Raw genomic sequence first — 26,327 nt, 5'->3', positions numbered from 1 at the left:
CGTGCCCCCAATGCCCTGATGGATGAAAGGGGAGGTGACCACCTCTTGGGAACCCGTTGAGGCGTGAACCCCTGCCGGGTTCCGGGCCACCCGGAAATGCGGATCTGCCGCCCGAGCTCATCCTCCATGAGTGATGGCCTTTCGGCACCGCTTACCCACAACCTCTTACGGAGGTCCCCCACAAAAGCATGCCAGCACGCAGGCTGGGCTTGCTTGCCAATGGTTCCTCCCCCATGCCCAAAACCCGCCAGTTGTGACAAAAAAGATGTTAGCAATATAACAAACATAACATGAGAATATAGTAACATATACATTCTTAACATTTTCTATTCATCTTAAATTCCAAAGCTGGAACAAGGAATTAATATAATCCATTGTAAATAGGGAGGGAGGGTGGGCAACCTTGTCGGCAGAGAAGCGGGAAAGAGGCAGAAGCCTCTCCAACGCTTCCCTATATGGAGCGGGCAAAGGAGGCTGGGAAGAGCCGACCTGGCCCCCACCTTTCCCAGCCGTCCTTTTGCCTCGCTCCCGATCACCGCCCCAAGGAACGCTGGGACTTGTAGTCCCCTTCCCTGCGCTCCTTCGGCGAGGGCTTCCCCGCAGCGGCAAACGCGCCCGGGGTAAGTCCCATTCGCCCTTGCCGTGCAGGGGAATACTTTTCGCCAAATGAACTAACAGACACTTAATGGCAGTAAATAGGCCACAACTTTTATTAACGATAGAGCGTTGACCAGCATGGGGGAGAATTGAACCAGCCTTCTTGTGGTCCCCTGACACACAAGGCAGCCACACGCAACATCATCAGGTATGCACGGGGCCCTCCAACACCCCATTGGGCTCCCCGTGCCCCCAATGCCCTGATGGATGAAAGGGGAGGTGACCACCTCTTGGGAACCCGTTGAGGCGTGAACCCCTGCCGGGTTCCGGGCCACCCGGAAATGCGGATCTGCCGCCCGAGCTCATCCTCCATGAGTGATGGCCTTTCGGCACCGCTTACCCACAACCTCTTACGGAGGTCCCCCACAAAAGCATGCCAGCACGCAGGCTGGGCTTGCTTGCCAATGGTTCCTCCCCCATGCCCAAAACCCGCCACAGAGCAAGGGGATGGGTTCCTCCATCCCCGCGCTCCCGCCAACGCTCTTACGAACCGGAAACGCCTGACAAGGCGTGCCTCAAATCATCCAACCAGAAGTCCATCCCCCATTCGGAGAGATGGACTCCATCCGCCCTATACAGGGCCCATGAACGATGACAAATGTCAGGGTGTGGGATGCACACACCACCTTCTGTAATAAGGAACTTGGCAACCATTTTGTTGACCTTTTTTCGGGCCACGTCAACCTTTTTTGGGGAAACGGCCCCTCTCCAAATACGCCGCTCTAACAAGGCAGACCACCAGATACGAAGCCCAGGAAAACGACAAGAAAGTTGCTTGAAGTCACGTCTGATGGCATCAGCTAAGCCCACTGCTGTTACACTGGTGAGGTCGTTCTCTCCAAGATGTACCACCAGAAAGTCAGGAACCCCGGTACGATGAATAGCCGAATCCAGATCCCTTTCCAGGGATGTCCAGCGCATGCCTCGGCGACCTGCCCAGGATATACGATAACGACCAACCAGGCCCAGGTCATTGTTCCAACCGGATCTTATTGCATAACGCGCAGCCCAATGGACGATACTGTGCCCGATAACCAGCACTTTCGGGGCAACCTGGACCAAACCTGCAACATGAATACGGTATAGAAACGTTACAGCAACAAATCTGGACGCACATATTTCTTATATGCCACTGAACGCCACCGGCCCACTGCCCTGAGCTCATCCGGAGGCACTCCAGAAGCAGCTGCTTCGGTTGCCGCCCCAATTCGAAATGAGTGGGTGCCGAATTGTTTTGACGGAAGGCCCAGCTGGTGGAGCGTGCTCCGCAAAACAGCCCCAAACTGATACCTTGACAAGCAAGTGCCATTTTCGTGAATCAACAAAGGGCCGTCAATCTTTGGCCTCACAGCTAAAAAGGCCCCCACGATGGAGACCGGGCAGGGAGCGTCACCCCAACCCCTCCTTAACACTATGTAGGATCCTCTGCCCAGCTGATCAGTTTTTGATCGGCGAAGAGTGATGTGCAGCTCCTCGTCAGTGAGTTGCACATCTCCCCTCGCAACTGCTTGATCGCCCGTGCCTGAACGGGACCCCGATACAAGCTCCGAGCACCGGAAGGCCCCAAAAAATGCCAGAGTAAATGCTGCTGCAAAAAGGCAACCTCGTAACCGTCAGAGCATACAGCAGGCAATTGAATCACCATGTTCCTCAAAATGTCTAACGAAATAGGCCGCCTGGGGTCAGCTGTAACTGGGCTGATCCTCTTCCATCCTGCGATGGCTTTTCGGATCAGAAAGGATGATGAGGGATCCCACCAACCCCTGGTTTTGCAGAAAAAGGATAGCCCCGCCACTTGTATGTTCATGGACCCCGGGGACATTTTGCGGGAACGTAAATGGACGAGGTAGCGCAGCACTAAGTCCTCTGTTGGAGGTAAGGCCCTAAGGCCCCCTTCCTGCTCCATGTAATCGATGTAACCCCGGACCGCTGCTGTATATGCCCGACGTGTTGCCGGAGCGAGGGAATGCTCCACGGCCTCGAGGATCATTCCATGCCAATCCTCCACAACTCCTCCGGGAAACGGTCTGGACACATGTTCGCCTCTGGCGCCAACTGGCGAAACCTCTGCTCCTGGAACCGAGACAGAGCATCAGCGATTTCATTAGTGGCGCCCGGGACATGACGGGCCGCAAAGGAGATGTTGCTCCCCAAGCAAACCCTAACTAGTTTCCTCACTAAACCCATTACCCGGGGGGATTTGCTCGATTGCCGATTTATAATGCGCACAACTGCTAGATTGTCGCACCAAAATAAAACTTTGCTGTCCTGAAATAAATCTTTCCACACAATAACTGCCGCCACAATTGGAAATAGTTCCAAGAAGGTAAGGTCCCGAAGGATAGGGGACCCCGACCATTCCTGTGGCCACCTCTCGGCGAACCAACGGTTACGAAAGAAAACTCCAAACCCCAGACTACCCGATGCATCGGAATGCACTTGAAAAGATGTTTCCGGGGAGACTGGCGTCTGCCAGATAGATACCCCATTGAAACTTGCTAGGAAGTCATGCCACACACGTAAATCTTCTTTCAGTGACCGTGATAAACGTATATGATGGTGTGGAGCCTTGATGCCCGCCGTAGCTCTGGCCAGGCGTGCACAAAATGCCCTGCCAGGTGAAACAGCCTTGCAAGCAAAGTTTAAGTGTCCCAAAATACTTTGCATTTCTTTTAAGGTACACTTCCTCTTTGACAAAAGCTGTCCTAGCAAAGCCCTCAGCGCCAACACCTTTTCTTCTGGCAATTTGGATAAACCAGCCACCGAATCCAATGTAATACCCAGATAGGTCAAACAGGAAGACGGGCCTTCAGTCTTCTCTGCTGCCAATGGTACCCCCAATTCCTCGGCCAACATTTGAAACATTAACAATTTATCATAGCATGCAGAGGTTCCCGCCGGGCCAATGAGCAAAAAGTCATCTAAGTAGTGCGTAATATGCGGGCTCCCAGAGCGGTACTTCATTACCCATTCTAAAAAGGTACTGAAGGTTTCAAAGGCGAAGCATGCGATGGAGCACCCCATCGGCATGGCCTTGTCCACATACCAAGAATTCCGAAAGTTGCACCCCAGTAAACAAAAATCCTCCGGATGTACCGGCAACAGCCTGAAGGCCGATTGAATATCGCACTTGGCGAGTAATGCCCCAGGGCCGCAATCCTTGACCAATGATATTGCCTGGTCTAAGGATGCATAGGTGACCGAGCTGAGCTCAGGAGCTATCCCGTCATTCACTGACGTCCCTTTCGGATAGGACAAATGGTGTATTAGTCTAAATTGTCCCGGGGCCTTCTTGGGGACTACCCCTAATGGTGACACTCTCAAATTAGCTAGGGGTGGCTTGGGATATGGGCCAGCCATGCGGCCAGCCTGGCACTCTTTCCGAATCTTGTCTGCCACCACTTCAGGCATTTGCATAGCAGACTTCAGATTTGGGCTAGTAGTAGCCTCCCGCTTTCCCTCGTATGGAATGCGAAAACCCACCGCAAATCCCGAAGCCAAGTACTCGGCTGACTCCCGATTTGGATAGTCCTTTAACAGTGCCAACAAGGCGGCCACCTTAACAGGGGAGATCGCCAAGGTGGTAAGTTCCAACGGGACTTCATTCTGCTTTTTGGGTCCCCGCTGCGCTTGAGTTTGCCGATCCACTCCCCTTCTTGGCGGTGGACCGGCCGGATCGAAAGGGCCGACTTGAACCCTGACGGTTGCAGTCAAGTTTTCCATGCCCTCCTCCACAAGCCTCACAGCTATGTTCGAATCTACAGCGGCGACGTTGGCAGGACCCTTTTTGGAAATCCCAACATAGGCCTTTCACCTCCCTCCTGCCGCTTGACCAGCGCCTCTCCGGCTCATTTTTCTGGACATAGGGGCCCACTTTTACCATCCAAGAGTCCCTTTCCCTTAAATCCCATCTAGCTTGCGCATTGTTGGACGCTTTTTCCCTGGCTTTTGTGTCGTACATTATTGCAGCCGCATCTCCTGATAGTACCATGGCCTCCATGACATTATTGAAGTGCCGTATCAAATGCCATCCCCGTTCAGGGAAGGCCCCGGCTACCAGGCACATATATTCTCCATACCCCCTGATCCAATTTGTAAAGGTTCTTTCGACCACTATGCGGTCCCTGCGAGGCCGCCTTTTTTTAATACCCATTTTTGGGGCATCATCATCAGGCCTCACAAATTCAAAAACATCAACATAATAACCCAACAGGGCCCGCATGCGCTGCTTCCTGGATAGATGGGTCCCAGGCGGGTCATCCCCCGCTGGGAAACCAATCGGGGGTTGAGTTGGCTTTCCCATCCCTGCTCCCTCCTTATAGTATACTCTAGTTGCTTCTCGAAAGCTTGCTAACCATGCCGGGATGCCCGGAACCATGGCCCCCTGGAGCCAGTATGCAACGTCCTTTTGGCCTACTGCCAGCTCATCCTCCGAACCTGAGGACTCACTAGAAGAGCTTGCCCCAGAGCGCCTGCTGTGCCCATGCCTTCTGCGCTTCCTGCCTTTTTGCTCGGTCAGAACTCTGTCTCCCATCAGCGGCTGTGCTTGCCCAGGACCCGAAGCTCCAGGAGCAGGTGCTGACTCCCCCGGTCGTGCTTGCCCTTCCTCCGCTGCAGTCCCCGATGATTCAGTCACGGGTAACAAAGTTGGAGCTTGGGTCACCCACCCAGCAACACCGGCCTGGTCATTAGAGGCCGATTGTTGTTGAAGGACCGGTTGCTGCGTTGCCGCACCAAGTCCCTGCTGAGCCGAAGCAGGCTCCCTTGGTTCCTGCCAATTGCCTGCGAGCACCGATGGGGCAGAACTGCCAACACCCCCCACGCTCAAGGGTGCCGATAAACGCACCCCAGGACCCCCGAGTAGCTGGCCTGCCAAGTGCCCCTGTGGGTACAGTGGAGGCCAACTTGCCTGCATCCCTACCGCGGGCCATGTATTTTGCATGCCCATATATGGCCATGCCGCCTGCCCCGTAGTGGGCCAACTTGACTGGCCGCCCCCAACCTGGACCATACCCTGTGCCGTGGGAATGTAACATTGAGCAGGGGCTGAATTTTCCCACCCCTGCCACCATCCAAAACCAGGGGCCACTGGTGAGGGAGCAGGCTGACCAGAATTCCCTGCCTGAACAGAAAAAACTTGAGCCTGGCCAGTTTGACCTGCCCCTAACAAAAGGGGCGCATCTCCTGTGGTCTGGCCTATACCCCTTACGGCCTCAGGCAGCCCTCTAGCCATGGGCTCTAGCCCCACTGCCGCTGCAGTGCCTGGCGATGGTGGGGGATTAACCCGGGACCGCTCCCGCGCCCTGCGAGAGGCTCCCCTAGTGCCATAGGGAGAAGGCCCAGGCCCCATTTCAACCAAGCCTCCTGCCCCCTGGAGCCCCACCGATGTGGACTCTGGCAACTGACTGGGGACGGGCTGTCCACGGGCAGCTGTTCTAGCCCGTGCTCCCTGCGCAGCCCCCTGTTTTCCCCGTGGCTGGATTGATGGCGAGCGGCCCGACTCCCAACGGCCCGCAGGCCGCGCCCGTTCAGACCGGGCCGCTGCGCGACGCCCAGCCATGCTCTCCCCGCTTCTCTTGCCCTTAAAATAAATGAAAATAACAAACAAACAATCGAAATAAACAAAACAATAAAGTAAAATAAAAAAAAGTTTTGTTTTTTTTTTAAAATCGGCCGCGCCGCACTGAAGCCTCAAGGCTTTTCGCTTTTAAAAAAGACGCTGCGTCACACAGAGCGCTCCTCCTCCTCAACTCTTTCCCTCAGTGCTCCTAAGCTAGGCCGAGACTGGAGCTCCTGTCAGCAGCTCCAACCTCGTCAGCAGAGAAGCGGGAAAGAGGCAGAAGCCTCTCCAACGCTTCCCTATATGGAGCGGGCAAAGGAGGCTGGGAAGAGCCGACCTGGCCCCCACCTTTCCCAGCCGTCCTTTTGCCTCGCTCCCGATCACCGCCCCAAGGAACGCTGGGACTTGTAGTCCCCTTCCCTGCGCTCCTTCGGCGAGGGCTTCCCCGCAGCGGCAAACGCGCCCGGGGTAAGTCCCATTCGCCCTGCTACATCCCATGGCCTTTCCCAACCATTTAAACTTTTCTCTTACAGGTCTAACACTTCAGAAAAACCAATACAACGGCCACCCGGAACAATGTATAAAGCTAAACGATCCGTTCACTGGGTACTTATCCGTACGAAAATCCCTATTGATTTTCCTGTTTCTACAAGGAAGTAAAATGTGAAAAAAATATTTCTACATCCCATGGCCTTTCCCAACCATTTAAATTTTTCTCTTACAGATCTAACACTTCCGAAAAACCAATACAACGCCCAATCGGAACAATATATAAAGCTAAACGAACCGTTCACTGGGTACTTATCCGTACGAAAATCCCTATTGATTTACCTGTTTTTACAAGGAAATAAAATGTGAAAAAAATATTTCTACATCCCATGGCCTTTCCCAACCATTTAAACTTTTCTCTTACAGGTCTAACACTTCCGAAAAACCAATACAACGCCCACGCGGAACAATATATAAAGCTAAACGAACCGTTCACTGGGTACTTATCCATACGAAAATCCCGATTGATTTTCCTGTATTTACAAGGAAATAAAATGTGAAAAAAATATTTCTACATCCCATGGCCTTTCCCAACCATTTAAATATTTATCTTAGAGGTCTAACACTACGGAAAAACCAATACAACTCCCACCCGGAACAATATATAAAGCTAAACGAACCGTTTACTGGGTACTAATCCATACGAAAATCCCTATTGATTTACCTGTTTTTACAAGGAAATAAAATGTGAAAAAAATATTTCTACATCCCATGGCCTTTCCCAACCATTTAAATTTTTCTCTTACAGGTCTAACACTTCCGAAAAACAAATACAACGGCCACCCGGAACAATATATAAAGCTAAACGAACCGTTCACTGGGCACTTATCAGTACGAAAATCCCTATTCATTTACCTGTTTTTACAAGGAAGTAAAATGTGAAAAAAATATTTCTACATCCCATGGCCTTTCCCAGCCATTTAAATTTTTCTCTTACAGGTCTAACACTTCCGAAAAACCAATACAACGCCCACCCGGAACAATATATAAAGCTAAACGAACCGTTCACTGCGTACTTATCCGTAAGAAAATCCCTATTGATTTACCTGTTTTTACAAGGAAATAAAGTGTGAAAAAAATATTTCTACATCCCATGGCCTTTCCCAGCCACTTCGGTTTTTCTCCATCAGGCCTAACACTTCCGAAAAACCAATACAACGCCCTCCCGGAACAATATATAAAGCTAAACGAACCGTAAACTGGGTACTTATCCGTAAGAAAATCCCTATTGATTTACCTGTTTTTACAAGGAAATAAAATGTGAAAAAAAATATTTCTACATCCCATGGCCATTCCCAGCCATTTAAATTTTTCTCTTCCAGGTCTAACACTTACGAAAACCAATACAACGCCCACCCGGAACAATGTATAAAGCTAAACGAACCGTTCACTGGGCACTTATCCGTACGAAAATCCCTATTGATTTTCCTGTTTTTACAAGGAAATAAAATGTGAAAAAAATATTTCTACATCCCATGGCCTTTCCCAGCCACTTCGGTTTTTCTCCCTCAGGCCTAACACTTCCGAAAAACCAATACAACGCCCTCCCGGAACAATATATAAAGCTAAACGAACCGTAAACTGGGTACTTATCCGTACGAAAATCCCTATTGATTTACCTGTTTTTACAAGGAAATAAAATGTGAAAAAAAATATTTCTACATCCCATGGCCATTCCCAGCCATTTAAATTTTTCTCTTACAGGTCTAACACTTACGAAAAACAATACAACGCCACCCGGAACAATGTATAAAGCTAAACGAACCGTTCACTGGGCACTTATCCGTACGAAAATCCCTATTGATTTTCCTGTTTTTACAAGGAAATAAAATGTGAAAAAAATATTTCTACACCCTATGGCCTTTCCCAACCCTTTAAATATTTATCTTATAGGTCTAACACTACCGAAAAACCAATACAACTCCCACCCGGAACAATATATAAAGCTAAACGAACGGTTCACTGGTTACTTATCCGTACGAAAATCCCTATTGATTTACCTGTTTTTACAAGGAAATAAAATGTGAAAAAAATATTTCTACATCCCATGGCCTTTTGCAACCATTTAAACTTTTCTCTTACAGGTCTAACACTTCCGAAAAACCAATACAACGCCCAACCCGGAACAATATATAAAGCTAAAAGAACAGTTCACTGGGTACTTATCCGTACGAAAAGCACTATTGATTTACCTGTTTTTACAAGGAAGTAAAATATGAAAAAAATATTTCTACATCCCATGGCCTTTCCCAACCATTTAAATTTTTCTCTTACAGGTCTAACAGTTGCGAAAAACCAATACAACACCCACCCGGAAAAATATATACAGTTAAACGAACCGTTTACTGGGTACTAATCCATCCGAAAATCCCTATTGATTTAAGTGTTTTTACAAGGAAATAAAATGTGAAAAAAATATTTCTCCATCCCATGGCCTTTCCCAACCATTTAAATTTTTCTCTTACAGGTCTAACACTTCCGAAAAACCAATACAACGGCCACCCGGAACAATATATAAAGCTAAACGAACCGTTCACTGGGCACTTATCCGTACGAAAATCCCTATTGATTTTCCTGTTTTTACAAGGAAATAAAATGTGAAAAAAATATTTCTACACCCTATGGCCTTTCCCAACCCTTTAAATATTTATCTTACAGGTCTAACACTACCGAAAAACCAATACAACTCCCACCCGGAACAATATATAAAGCTAAACGAACGGTTCACTGGTTACTTATCCGTACGAAAATCCCTATTGATTTACCTGTTTTTACAAGGAAATAAAATGTGAAAAAAATATTTCTACATCCCATGGCCTTTCGCAACCATTTAAACTTTTCTCTTACAGGTCTAACACTTCCGAAAAACCAATACAACGCCCACCCGGAACAATATATAAAGCTAAACGAACAGTTCACTGGGTACTTATCCGTACGAAAAGCACTATTGATTTACCTGTTTTTACAAGGAAGTAAAATGTGAAAAAAATATTTCTACATCCCATGGCCTTTCCCAACCATTTAAATTTTTCTCTTACAGGTCTAACAGTTGCGAAAAACCAATACAACGACCACCCGGAATAATGTATAAAGCTAAACGAACCGTTCACTGGGTACTTATCCGTGCGAAAAGCCCTATTGATTTACCTCTTTTTACAAGGAAGTAAAATGTGAAAAAAATATTTCTACATGCCATGGCCTTTCCCAACCATTTAAATTTTTCTCTTACAGGTCTAACAGTTGCGAAAAACCAATACAACGCCCACCCGGAAAAATATATAAAGCTAAACGAACCGTTCACTGGGTAGTAATCCATACGAAAATCCCTATTGATTTTCCTGTTTTTACAAGGAAATAAAATGTGAAAAAAACATTTCTACATCCCATGGCCTTTCCCAAACATTTAAATTTTTCTCTTACAGGTCTAACACTTCCGAAAAACCAATACAACGCCCACCCGGAAAAATATATAAAGCTAAACGAACCGCTCACTGGGTACTTATCCGTACGAAAATCCCTATTGATTTACCTGTTTTTACAAGGAAATAAAATGTGAAAAAAAATATTTCTACATCCCATGGCCATTCCCAGCCATTTAAATTTTTCTCTTACAGGTCTAACACTTACGAAAACCAATACAACGCCCACCCGGAACAATGTATAAAGCTAAACGAACCGTTCACTGGGTACTTATCTGTGCGAAAAGCCCTATTGATTTACCTGTTTTTACAAGGAAGTAAAATGTGAAAAAAATATTTCTACATCCCATGGCCTTTCCCAACCATTTAAATTTTTCTCTTACAGGTCTAACAGTTGCGAAAAACCAATACAACGCCCACCCAGAACAATGTATAAAGCTAAACGAACCGTTCACTGGGTACTTATACGTGCGAAAAGCCCTATTGATTTACCTGTTTTTACAAGGAAGTAAAATGTGAAAAAAATATTTCTACATCCCATGGCCTTTCCCAACCATTTAAATTTTTCTCTTACAGGTCTAACACTACCGAAAAACCAATACAACTCCCACCCGGAAAAATGTAAAAAGCTAAACGAACCGTTCACTGGGTACTTATCCGTACGAAAATCCCTATTGATTTACCTGTTTTTACAAGGAAATAAAATGTGAAAAAAATATTTCTACATCCCATGGCCTTTCCCAACCATTTAAATTTTTCTCTTACAGGTCTAACAGTTGCGAAAAACCAATACAACACCCACCCGGAAAAATATATACAGTTAAACGAACCGTTTACTGGGTACTAATCCATCCGAAAATCCCTATTGATTTAAGTGTTTTTACAAGGAAATAAAATGTGAAAAAAATATTTCTCCATCCCATGGCCTTTCCCAACCATTTAAATTTTTCTCTTACAGGTCTAACACTTCCGAAAAACCAATACAACGGCCACCCGGAACAATATATAAAGCTAAACGAACCGTTCACTGGGCACTTATCCGTACGAAAATTCCTATTGATTTTCCTGTTTTTACAAGGAAATAAAATGTGAAAAAAATATTTCTACACCCTATGGCCTTTCCCAACCCTTTAAATATTTATCTTACAGGTCTAACACTACCGAAAAACCAATACAACTCCCACCCGGAACAATATATAAAGCTAAACGAACGGTTCACTGGTTACTTATCCGTACGAAAATCCCTATTGATTTACCTGTTTTTACAAGGAAATAAAATGTGAAAAAAATATTTCTACATCCCATGGCCTTTCCCAACCATTTAAACTTTTCTCTTACAGGTCTAACACTTCCGAAAAACCAATACAACGCCCACCCGGAACAATATATAAAGCTAAACGAACAGTTCACTGGGTACTTATCCGTACGAAAAGCACTATTGATTTACCTGTTTTTACAAGGAAGTAAAATGTGAAAAAAATATTTCTACATCCCATGGCCTTTCCCAACCATTTAAATTTTTCTCTTACAGGTCTAACAGTTGCGAAAAACCAATACAACGACCACCCGGAATAATGTATAAAGCTAAACGAACCGTTCACTGGGTACTTATCCGTGCGAAAAGCCCTATTGATTTACCTCTTTTTACAAGGAAGTAAAATGTGAAAAAAATATTTCTACATGCCATGGCCTTTCCCAACCATTTAAATTTTTCTCTTACAGGTCTAACAGTTGCGAAAAACCAATACAACGCCCACCCGGAAAAATATATAAAGCTAAACGAACCGTTCACTGGGTAGTAATCCATACGAAAATCCCTATTGATTTACCTGTTTTTACAAGGAAATAAAATGTGAAAAAAACATTTCTACATCCCATGGCCTTTCCCAACCATTTAAATTTTTCTCTTACAGGTCTAACACTTCCGAAAAACCAATACAACGCCCACCCGGAAAAATATATAAAGCTAAACGAACCGCTCACTGGGTACTTATCCGTACGAAAATCCCTATTGATTTACCTGTTTTTACAAGGAAATAAAATGTGAAAAAAAATATTTCTACATCCCATGGCCATTCCCAGCCATTTAAATTTTTCTCTTACAGGTCTAACACTTACGAAAACCAATACAACGCCCACCCGGAACAATGTATAAAGCTAAACGAACCGTTCACTGGGTACTTATCTGTGCGAAAAGCCCTATTGATTTACCTGTTTTTACAAGGAAGTAAAATGTGAAAAAAATATTTCTACATCCCATGGCCTTTCCCAACCATTTAAATTTTTCTCTTACAGGTCTAACAGTTGCGAAAAACCAATACAACGCCCACCCAGAACAATGTATAAAGCTAAACGAACCGTTCACTGGGTACTTATACGTGCGAAAAGCCCTATTGATTTACCTGTTTTTACAAGGAAGTAAAATGTGAAAAAAATATTTCTACATCCCATGGCCTTTCCCAACCATTTAAATTTTTCTCTTACAGGTCTAACAGTTGCGAAAAACCAATACAACGCCCACCCGGAAAAATATATAAAGCTAAACGAACCGTTCACTGGGTACTAATCCATACAAAAATCCCTATTGATTTACCTGTTTTTACAAGGAAATAAAATGTGAAAAAAATATTTCTACATCCCATGGCCTTTCCCAACCATTTAAATTTTTCTCTTACAGCTCTAACACTTCCGAAAAACCAATACAACGCCCACCCGGAACAATATATAAAGCTAAACGAACCGTTCACTGGGTAGTAATCCATACGAAAATCCCTATTGATTTTCCTGTTTTTACAAGGAAATAAAATGTGAAAAAAACATTTCTGCATCCCATGGCCTTTCCCAACCATTTAAATTTTTCTCTTACAGGTCTAACACTTCCGAAAAACCAATACAACGCCCACCCGGAAAAATATATAAAGCTAAACGAACCGCTCACTGGGTACTTATCCGTACGAAAATCCCTATTGATTTACCTGTTTTTACAAGGAAATAAAATGTGAAAAAAATATTTCTACATCCCATGGCCATTCCCAGCCATTTAAATTTTTCTCTTACAGGTCTAACACTTACGAAAACCAATACAACGCCCACCCGGAACAATGTATAAAGCTAAACGAACCGTTCACTGGGTACTTATACGTACGAAAATCCCTATTGATTTACCTGTTTTTACAAGGAAATAAAATGTGAAAAAAATATTTCTACATCCCATGGCCTTTCCCAGCCATTTAAATTTTTCTCTTACAGGTCTAACACTTCCGAAAAACCAATACAACGCCCACCCGGAACAATGTATAAAGCTAAACGAACCGTTCACTGGGTACTTTTCCGTGCGAAAAGCGCTATTGATTTTCCTCTTTTTACAAGGAAGTAAAATGTGAAAAAAATATTTCTACATCCCATGGCCTTTCCCAACCATTTAAATTTTTATCTTACAGGTCTAACAGTTGCGAAAAACCAATACAACGCCCACCCGGATAAATATATAAAGCTAAACGAACCGTTCACTGGGTACTAATCCATACGAAAATCCCTATTGATTTACCTGTTTTTACAAGGAAATAAAATGTGAAAAAAATATTTCTACATCCCATGGCCTTTCCCAACCATTTAAATTTTTCTCTTACAGGTCTAACACATCCGAAAAACCAATACAACGCCCACCCGGAACAATATATAAAGCTAAACGAACCGTTCACTGGGTACTTATCCGTACGAAAAGCCCTATTGATTTTCCTGTTTTTACAAGGAAATAAAATGTGAAAAAAATATTTCTACATCCCATGGCCTTTCCCAACCATTTAAATTTTTATCTTACAGGTCTAACAGTTGCGAAAAACAAATACAACGCCCACCCGGAATAATATATAAAGCTAAACGAACCGTTCACTGGGTAGTAATCCATACGAAAATCCCTATTGATTTTCCTGTTTTTACAAGGAAATAAAATGTGAAAAAAACATTTCTACATCCCATGGCCTTTCCCAACCATTTAAATTTTTCTCTTACAGTTCTAACACTTCCGAAAAACCAATACAACGCCCACCCGGAATAATGTATAAAGCTAAACGAACCGTTCACTGGGTACTTATCCGTGCGAAAAGCCCTATTGATTTACCTCTTTTTACAAGGAAGTAAAATGTGAAAAAAATATTTCTACATGCCATGGCCTTTCCCAACCATTTAAATTTTTCTCTTACAGGTCTAACAGTTGCGAAAAACCAATACAACGCCCACCCGGAAAAATATATAAAGCTAAACGAACCGTTCACTGGGTAGTAATCCATACGAAAATCCCTATTGATTTTCCTGTTTTTACAAGGAAATAAAATGTGAAAAACACATTTCTACATCCCATGGCCTTTCCCAACCATTTAAATTTTTCTCTTACAGGTCTAACACTTCCGAAAAACCAATACAACGCCCACCCGGAAAAATATATAAAGCTAAACGAACCGCTCACTGGGTACTTATCCGTACGAAAATCCCTATTGATTTACCAGTTTTTACAAGGAAATAAAATGTGAAAAAAAATATTTCTACATCCCATGGCCATTCCCAGCCATTTAAATTTTTCTCTTACAGGTCTAACACTTACGAAAACCAATACAACGCCCACCCGGAACAATGTATAAAGCTAAACGAACCGTTCACTGGGTACTTATCTGTGCGAAAAGCCCTATTGATTTACCTGTTTTTACAAGGAAGTAAAATGTGAAAAAAATATTTCTACATCCCATGGCCTTTCCCAACCATTTAAATTTTTCTCTTACAGGTCTAACAGTTGCGAAAAACCAATACAACGCCCACCCAGAACAATGTATAAAGCTAAACGAACCGTTCACTGGGTACTTATACGTGCGAAAAGCCCTATTGATTTACCTGTTTTTACAAGGAAGTAAAATGTGAAAAAAATATTTCTACATCCCATGGCCTTTCCCAACCATTTAAATTTTTCTCTTACAGGTCTAACACTACCGAAAAACCAATACAACTCCCACCCGGAACAATATATTAAGCTAAACGAACCGTTCACTGGGTACTTATCCGTACGAAAATCCCTATTGATTTACCTGTTTTTACAAGGAAATAAAATGTGAAAAAAATATTTCTACATCCCATGGCCTTTCCCAACCATTTAAATTTTTCTCTTACAGGTCTAACACTTCTGAAAAACCAATACAACGCCCACCCGGAACAATGTATAAAGCTAAACGAACCGTTCACTGGGTACTTATCCGTGCGAAAAGCGCTATTGATTTTCCTCTTTTTACAAGGAAGTAAAATGTGAAAAAAATATTTCTACATCCCATGGCCTTTCCCAATCATTTAAATTTTTATCTTACAGGTCTAACAGTTGCGAAAAACCAATACAACGCCCACCCGGAAAAATATATAAAGCTAAACGAACCGTTCACTGGGTACTAATCCATACGAAAATCCCTATTGATTTACCTGTTTTTACAAGGAAATAAAATGTGAAAAAAATATTTCTACATCCCATGGCCTTTCCCAACCATTTAAATTTTTCTCTTACAGGTCTAACACTTCCGAAAAACCAATACAACGCCCACCCGGAACAATATATAAAGCTAAACGAACCGTTCACTGGGTACTTATCCGTACGAAAAGCCCTATTGATTTTCCTATTTTTACAAGGAAATAAAATGTGAAAAAAATATTTCTACATCCCATGGCCTTTCCCAACCATTTAAATTTTTATCTTACAGGTCTAACAGTTGCGAAAAACCAATACAACGCCCACCCGGAATAATATATAAACCTAAACGAACCGTTCACTGGGTAGTAATCCATACGAAAATCCCTATTGATTTACCAGTTTTTACAAGGAAATAAAATGTGAAAAAAATATTTCTACATCCCATGGCCTTTCCCAACCATTTAAATTTTTCTCTTACAGGTCTAACACTTCCGAAAAACCAATACAACGCCCACCCGGAAAAATATATAAAGCTAAACGAACCGCTCACTGGGTACTTATCCGTACGAAAATCCCTATTGATTTACCTGTTTTTACAAGGAAATAAAATGTGAAAAAAATATTTCTACATCCCATGGCCATTCCCAGCCATTTAAATTTTTCTCTTACAGGTCTAACACTTACGAAAACCAATACAACGCCCACCCGGAACAATGTATAAAGCTAAACGAACCGTTCACTGGGTACATATCTGTGCGAAAAGCCCTATTGATTTACCTGTTTTTACAAGGAAGTAAAATGTGAAAAAAATATTTCTACATCCCATGGCCTTTCCCAACCATTTAAATTTTTCTCTTACAGGTCTAACAGTTGCGAAAAACCAATACAACGCCCACCCGGAAAAATATAAAAAGCTAAACGAACCGTTCACTGGGTACTTATCCGTACGAAAATCCCTATTGATTTACCAGTTTTTACAAGGAAATAAAATGTGAAAAAAATATTTCTACATCCCATGGCCTTTCCCAACCATTTAAATTTTTATCTTACAGGTCTAACACTTCTGAAAAACCAATACAACGCCCACCCGGAACAATGTATAAAGCTAAACGAACCGTTCACTGGGTACTTATCCGTGCGAAAAGCCCTATTGATTTTCCTCTTTTTACAAGGAAGTAAAATGTGAAAAAAATATTTCTACATCCCATGGCCTTTCCCAACCATTTAAATTTTTATCTTACAGGTCTAACAGTTGCGAAAAACCAATACAACGCCCACCCGGAAAAATATATAAAGCTAAACGAACCGTTCACTGGGTACTAATCCATACGAAAATCCCTATTGATTTACCTGTTTTTACAAGGAAATAAAATGTGAAAAAAATATTTCTACATCCCATGGCCTTTCCCAATCATTTAAATTTTTCTCTTACAGGTCTAACACTTCCGAAAAACCAATACAACGCCCACCCGGAACAATATATAAAGCTAAACGAACCGTTCACTGGGTACTTATCCGTACGAAAAGCCCTATTGATTTTCCTGTTTTTACAAGGAAATAAAATGTGAAAAAAATATTTCTACATCCCATGGCCTTTCCCTACCATTTAAATTTTTATCTTACAGGTCTAACAGTTGCGAAAAACCAATACAACGCCCACCCGGAATAATATATAAAGCTAAACGAACCGTTCACTGGGTACTAATCCATACGAAAATCCCTATAGATTTACCTGTTTTTACAAGGAAATAAAATGTGAAAAAAATATTTCTACATCCCATGGCCTTTCCCAGCCATTTAAATTTTTCTCTTACAGGTCTAACAGTTGCGAAAAACCAATACAACGCCCACCCGGAACAATGTATAAAGCTAAACGAACCGTTCACTGGGTACTAATCCATACGAAAATCCCAATAGATTTACCTGTTTTTACAAGGAATTAAAATGTGAAAAAAATATTTCTACATCCCATGGCCTTTCCCAGCCATTTAAATTTTTCTCTTACAGGTCTAACACTTCCGAAAAACCAATACAACGCCCACCCGGAACAATGTATAAAGCTAAACGAACCGTTCACTGGGTTCTTATCCGTGCGAAAAGCCCTATTGATTTACCTGTTTTTACAAGGAAGTAAAATGTGAAAAAAATATTTCTACATCCCATGGCCTTTCCCAACCATTTAAATTTTTATCTTACAGGTCTAACACTACCGAAAAACCAATACAACTCCCACCCGGAACAATATATAAAGCTAAATGAACCGTTCACTGGGTACTTATACGTACGAAAATCCCTATTGATTTACCTGTTTTTACAAGGAAATAAAATGTGAAAAAATATTTCTACATCCCATGGCCTTTCCCAACCATTTAAATTTTTCTCTTACAGGTCTAAGACTTCCGAAAAACCAATACAACGCCCACCCGGAACAATGTATAAAGCTAAACGAACCGTTCACTGGGTACTTATCCGTGCGAAAAGCCCTATTGATTTACCTCTTTTTACAAGGAAGTAAAATGTGAAAAAAATATTTCTACATCCCATGGCCTTTCCCAACCATTTAAATTTTTCTCTTACAGGTCTAACAGTTGCGAAAAACCAATACAACGCCCACCCGGAACAATATATAAAGCTAAACGAACCGTTCACTGGGTACTAATCCATACAAAAATCACTATTGATTTACCTGTTTTTCCAAGGAAATAAAATGTGAAAAAATTATTTCTACATCCCATGGCCTTTCCCAACCATTTAAATATTTCTCTTACAGGTCTAACAGTTGCGAAAAACCAATACAACGCCCACCCGGAACAATGTATAAAGCTAAACGAACCATTCACTGGGTACTTATCCGTGCGAAAAGCCCTATTGATTTACCTGTTTTTACAAGGAAGGAAAATGTGAAAAAAATATTTCTACATCCCATGGCCTTTCCCAACCATTTAAATTTTTCTCTTACAGGTCTAACACTTCCGAAAAACCAATAGAACGCCAACCCGGAACAATATATAAAGCTAAACGAACCGTTCACTGGGTACTTATCCGTACGAAAATCCCTATTGATTTACCTGTTTTTACAAGGAAATAAAATGTGAAAAAAATATTTCTACATCCCATGGCCTTTCCCAGCCATTTAAATTTTTCTCTTAAAAGTCTAACAGTTGCGAAAACCAATACAACGCCCACCCGGAACAATGTATAAAGCTAAACGAACCGTGCACTGGGTACTAATCCATACGAAAATCCCAATTGATTTACCTGTTTTTACAAGGAAATAAAATGTGAAAAAAATATTTCTACATCTCATGGCCTTTCCCAGCCATTTAAATTTTTCTCTTACAGGTCTAACACTTCCGAAAAACCAATACAACGCCCACCCGGAACAATGTATAAAGCTAAACAAACCGTTCACTGGGTACTTTTCCGTGCGAAAAGCCCTATTGATTTACCTGTTTTTACAAGGAAATAAAATGTGAAAAAAATATTTCTACATCCCATGGCCTTTCCCAACCATTTAAATTTTTATCTTGCAGGTCTAACACTACCGAAAAACCAATACAACTCCCACCCGGACAATATATAAAGCTAAACGAACTGTTCACTGGGTACTTATCCGTACGAAAATCCCTATTGATTTACCTGTGTTTAAAAGGAAATAAAATGTGAAAAAAATATTTCTACATCCCATGGCCTTTCCCAGCCATTAAAATTTTTCTCTTACTGGTCTAACAGTTGCGAAAAACCAATACAACGCCCACCCGGAACAATGTATAAAGCTAAACGAACCGTTCACTGGGTACTAATCCATACGAAAATCCCAATTGATTTACCTGTTTTTACAAGGAAATAAAATGTGAAAAAAATATTTCTACATCCCATGGCCTTTCCCAGCCATTTAAATTTTTCTCTTACAGGCCTAACACTTCCGAAAAACCAATACAACGCCCACCCGGAACAATGTATAAAGCTAAACGAACCGTTCACTGGGTACTTATCCGTGCGAAAAGCCCTATTGATTTACCTGTTTTTACAAGGAAGGAAAATGTGAAAAAAATATTTCTACATCCCATGGCCTTTCCCAACCATTTAAATTTTTATCTTACAGGTCTAACACTACTGAAAAACCAATACAACTCCCACCCGGAACAATATATAAAGCTAAACGAACCGTTCACTGGGTACTTATACGTACGAAAATCCCTATTGATTTACCTGTTTTTACAAGGAAATAAAATGTGAAAAAAATATTTCTACATCCCATGGCCTTTCCCAACCATTTAAATTTTTCTCTTACATGTCTAACACTTCCGAAAAACCAATACAACGCCCACCCGGAACAATGTATAAAGCTAAACGAACCGTTCACTGGGTACTTATCTGTGCGAAAAGCCCTATAGATTTACCTGTTTTTACAAGGAAGTAAAATGTGAAAAAAATATTTCTACATCCCATGGCCTTTCCCAACCATTTAAATTTTTCTCTTACAGGTCTAACACTTCCGAAAAACCAATACAACGCCCACCCGGAACAATGTATAAAGCTAAACGAACCGTTCACTGGGTACTTTTCCGTGCGAAAAGCACTATTGATTTACCTGCTTTTACAAGGAAATAAAATGTGAAAAAAATATTTCTACATCCCATGGCCTTTCCCAACCATTTAAATTTTTATCTTGCAGGTCTAACACTACCGAAAAACCAATACAACTCCCACCCGGAACAATATATAAAGCTAAACGAACCGTTCACTGGGTACTTATCCGTACGAAAAGCACTATTGATTTACCTGTTTTTACAAGGAAGTAAAATATGAAAAAAATATTTCTACATCCCATGGCCTTTCCCAACCATTTAAATTTTTCTCTTACAGGTCTAACAGTTGCGAAAAACCAATACAACACCCACCCGGAAAAATATATACAGCTAAACGAACCGTTTACTGGGTACTAATCCATCCGAAAATCCCTATTGATTTAAGTGTTTTTACAAGGAAATAAAATGTGAAAAAAATATTTCTCCATCCCATGGCCTTTCCCAACCATTTAAATTTTTCTCTTACAGGTCTAACACTTCCGAAAAACCAATACAACGGCCACCCGGAACAATATATAAAGCTAAACGAACCGTTCACTGGGCACTTATCCGTACGAAAATCCCTATTGATTTTCCTGTTTTTACAAGGAAATAAAATGTGAAAAAAATATTTCTACACCCTATGGCCTTTCCCAACCCTTTAAATATTTATCTTACAGGTCTAACACTACCGAAAAACCAATACAACTCCCACCCGGAACAATATATAAAGCTAAACGAACGGTTCACTGGTTACTTATCCGTACGAAAATCCCTATTGATTTACCTGTTTTTACAAGGAAATAAAATGTGAAAAAAATATTTCTACATCCCATGGCCTTTCGCAACCATTTAAACTTTTCTCTTACAGGTCTAACACTTCCGAAAAACCAATACAACGCCCACCCGGAACAATATATAAAGCTAAACGAACAGTTCACTGGGTACTTATCCGTACGAAAAGCACTATTGATTTACCTGTTTTTACAAGGAAGTAAAATGTGAAAAAAATATTTCTACATCCCATGGCCTTTCCCAACCATTTAAATTTTTCTCTTACAGGTCTAACAGTTGCGAAAAACCAATACAACGCCCACCCGGAATAATGTATAAAGCTAAACGAACCGTTCACTGGGTACTTATCCGTGCGAAAAGCCCTATTGATTTACCTCTTTTTACAAGGAAGTAAAATGTGAAAAAAATATTTCTACATGCCATGGCCTTTCCCAACCATTTAAATTTTTCTCTTACAGGTCTAACAGTTGCGAAAAACCAATACAACGCCCACCCGGAAAAATATATAAAGCTAAACGAACCGTTCACTGGGTAGTAATCCATACGAAAATCCCTATTGATTTTCCTGTTTTTACAAGGAAATAAAATGTGAAAAAAACATTTCTACATCCCATGGCCTTTCCCAACCATTTAAATTTTTCTCTTACAGGTCTAACACTTCCGAAAAACCAATACAACGCCCACCCGGAAAAATATATAAAGCTAAACGAACCGCTCACTGGGTACTTATCCGTACGAAAATCCCTATTGATTTACCTGTTTTTACAAGGAAATAAAATGTGAAAAAAAATATTTCTACATCCCATGGCCATTCCCAGCCATTTAAATTTTTCTCTTACAGGTCTAACACTTACGAAAACCAATACAACGCCCACCCGGAACAATGTATAAAGCTAAACGAACCGTTCACTGGGTACTTATCTGTGCGAAAAGCCCTATTGATTTACCTGTTTTTACAAGGAAGTAAAATGTGAAAAAAATATTTCTACATCCCATGGCCTTTCCCAACCATTTAAATTTTTCTCTTACAGGTCTAACAGTTGCGAAAAACCAATACAACGCCCACCCAGAACAATGTATAAAGCTAAACGAACCGTTCACTGGGTACTTATACGTGCGAAAAGCCCTATTGATTTACCTGTTTTTACAAGGAAGTAAAATGTGAAAAAAATATTTCTACATCCCATGGCCTTTCCCAACCATGTAAATTTTTATCTTGCAGGTCTAACACTACCGAAAAACCAATACAACTCCCACCCGGACAATATATAAAGCTAAACGAACCGTTCACTGGGTACTTATCCGTACGAAAATCCCTATTGATTTACCTGTGTTTAAAAGGAAATAAAATGTGAAAAAAATATTTCTACATCCCATGGCCTTTCCCAGCCATTAAAATTTTTCTCTTACTGGTCTAACAGTTGCGAAAAACCAATACAACGCCCACCCGGAACAATGTATAAAGCTAAACGAACCGTTCACTGGGTACTAATCCATACGAAAATCCCAATTGATTTACCTGTTTTTACAAGGAAATAAAATGTGAAAAAAATATTTCTACATCCCATGGCCTTTCCCAGCCATTTAAATTTTTCTCTTACAGGCCTAACACTTCCGAAAAACCAATACAACGCCCACCCGGAACAATGTATAAAGCTAAACGAACCGTTCACTGGGTACTTATCCGTGCGAAAAGCCCTATTGATTTACCTGTTTTTACAAAGAAGTAAAATGTGAAAAAAATATTTCTACATCCCATGGCCTTTCCCAACCATTTAAATTTTTATCTTACAGGTCTAACACTACTGAAAAACCAATACAACTCCCACCCGGAACAATATATAAAGCTAAACGAACCGTTCACTGGGTACTTATACGTACGAAAATCCCTATTGATTTACCTGTTTTTACAAGGAAATAAAATGTGAAAAAAATATTTCTACATCCCATGGCCTTTCCCAACCATTTAAATTTTTCTCTTACATGTCTAACACTTCCGAAAAACCAATACAACGCCCACCCGGAACAATGTATAAAGCTAAACGAACCGTTCACTGGGTACTTATCTGTGCGAAAAGCCCTATAGATTTACCTGTTTTTACAAGGAAGTAAAATGTGAAAAAAATATTTCTACATCCCATGGCCTTTCCCAACCATTTAAATTTTTCTCTTACAGGTCTAACACTTCCGAAAAACCAATACAACGCCCACCCGGAACAATGTATAAAGCTAAACGAACCGTTCACTGGGTACTTTTCCGTGCGAAAAGCACTATTGATTTACCTGCTTTTACAAGGAAGTAAAATGTGAAAAAAATATTTCTACATCCCATGGCCTTTCCCAACCATTTAAATTTTTCTCTTACAGGTCTAACAGTTGCGAAAAACCAATACAACGCCCACCCAGAACAATGTATAAAGCTAAACGAACCGTTCACTGGGTACTTATACGTGCGAAAAGCCCTATTGATTTACCTGTTTTTACAAGGAAGTAAAATGTGAAAAAAATATTTCTACATCCCATGGCCTTTCCCAACCATGTAAATTTTTATCTTGCAGGTCTAACACTACCGAAAAACCAATACAACTCCCACCCGGACAATATATAAAGCTAAACGAACCGTTCACTGGGTACTTATCCGTACGAAAATCCCTATTGATTTACCTGTGTTTAAAAGGAAATAAAATGTGAAAAAAATATTTCTACATCCCATGGCCTTTCCCAGCCATTAAAATTTTTCTCTTACTGGTCTAACAGTTGCGAAAAACCAATACAACGCCCACCCGGAACAATGTATAAAGCTAAACGAACCGTTCACTGGGTACTAATCCATACGAAAATCCCAATTGATTTACCTGTTTTTACAAGGAAATAAAATGTGAAAAAAATATTTCTACATCCCATGGCCTTTCCCAGCCATTTAAATTTTTCTCTTACAGGCCTAACACTTCCGAAAAACCAATACAACGCCCACCCGGAACAATGTATAAAGCTAAACGAACCGTTCACTGGGTACTTATCCGTGCGAAAAGCCCTATTGATTTACCTGTTTTTACAAAGAAGTAAAATGTGAAAAAAATATTTCTACATCCCATGGCCTTTCCCAACCATTTAAATTTTTATCTTACAGGTCTAACACTACTGAAAAACCAATACAACTCCCACCCGGAACAATATATAAAGCTAAACGAACCGTTCACTGGGTACTTATACGTACGAAAATCCCTATTGATTTACCTGTTTTTACAAGGAAATAAAATGTGAAAAAAATATTTCTACATCCCATGGCCTTTCCCAACCATTTAAATTTTTCTCTTACATGTCTAACACTTCCGAAAAACCAATACAACGCCCACCCGGAACAATGTATAAAGCTAAACGAACCGTTCACTGGGTACTTATCTGTGCGAAAAGCCCTATAGATTTACCTGTTTTTACAAGGAAGTAAAATGTGAAAAAAATATTTCTACATCCCATGGCCTTTCCCAACCATTTAAATTTTTCTCTTACAGGTCTAACACTTCCGAAAAACCAATACAACGCCCACCCGGAACAATGTATAAAGCTAAACGAACCGTTCACTGGGTACTTTTCCGTGCGAAAAGCACTATTGATTTACCTGCTTTTACAAGGAAGTAAAATATGAAAAAAATATTTCTACATCCCATGGCCTTTCCCAACCATTTAAATTTTTCTCTTACAGGTCTAACAGTTGCGAAAAACCAATACAACACCCACCCGGAAAAATATATACAGCTAAACGAACCGTTTACTGGGTACTAATCCATCCGAAAATCCCTATTGATTTAAGTGTTTTTACAAGGAAATAAAATGTGAAAAAAATATTTCTCCATCCCATGGCCTTTCCCAACCACTTAAATTTTTCTCTTACAGGTCTAACACTTCCGAAAAACCAATACAACGGCCACCCGGAACAATATATAAAGCTAAACGAACCGTTCACTGGGCACTTATCCGTACGAAAATCCCTATTGATTTTCCTGTTTTTACAAGGAAATAAAATGTGAAAAAAATATTTCTACACCCTATGGCCTTTCCCAACCCTTTAAATATTTATCTTACAGGTCTAACACTACCGAAAAACCAATACAACTCCCACCCGGAACAATATATAAAGCTAAACGAACGGTTCACTGGTTACTTATCCGTACGAAAATCCCTATTGATTTACCTGTTTTTACAAGGAAATAAAATGTGAAAAAAATATTTCTACATCCCATGGCCTTTCGCAACCATTTAAACTTTTCTCTTACAGGTCTAACACTTCCGAAAAACCAATACAACGCCCACCCGGAACAATATATAAAGCTAAACGAACAGTTCACTGGGTACTTATCCGTACGAAAAGCACTATTGATTTACCTGTTTTTACAAGGAAGTAAAATGTGAAAAAAATATTTCTACATCCCATGGCCTTTCCCAACCATTTAAATTTTTCTCTTACAGGTCTAACAGTTGCGAAAAACCAATACAACGCCCACCCGGAATAATGTATAAAGCTAAACGAACCGTTCACTGGGTACTTATCCGTGCGAAAAGCCCTATTGATTTACCTCTTTTTACAAGGAAGTAAAATGTGAAAAAAATATTTCTACATGCCATGGCCTTTCCCAACCATTTAAATTTTTCTCTTACAGGTCTAACAGTTGCGAAAAACCAATACAACGCCCACCCGGAAAAATATATAAAGCTAAACGAACCGTTCACTGGGTAGTAATCCATACGAAAATCCCTATTGATTTTCCTGTTTTTACAAGGAAATAAAATGTGAAAAAAATATTTCTACATCCCATGGCCTTTCCCAGCCATTAAAATTTTTCTCTTACTGGTCTAACAGTTGCGAAAAACCAATACAACGCCCACCCGGAACAATGTATAAAGCTAAACGAACCGTTCACTGGGTACTAATCCATACGAAAATCCCAATTGATTTACCTGTTTTTACAAGGAAATAAAATGTGAAAAAAATATTTCTACATCCCATGGCCTTTCCCAGCCATTTAAATTTTTCTCTTACAGGCCTAACACTTCCGAAAAACCAATACAACGCCCACCCGGAACAATGTATAAAGCTAAACGAACCGTTCACTGGGTACTTATCCGTGCGAAAAGCCCTATTGATTTACCTGTTTTTACAAAGAAGTAAAATGTGAAAAAAATATTTCTACATCCCATGGCCTTTCCCAACCATTTAAATTTTTATCTTACAGGTCTAACACTACTGAAAAACCAATACAACTCCCACCCGGAACAATATATAAAGCTAAACGAACCGTTCACTGGGTACTTATACGTACGAAAATCCCTATTGA

The sequence above is a fragment of the Paroedura picta genome, chromosome 5, assembly GCF_049243985.1.
Source record: "Paroedura picta isolate Pp20150507F chromosome 5, Ppicta_v3.0, whole genome shotgun sequence".
Lineage (NCBI taxonomy): Eukaryota > Metazoa > Chordata > Lepidosauria > Squamata > Gekkonidae > Paroedura > Paroedura picta.
Note: the sequence above shows the minus strand (reverse complement) of the source record.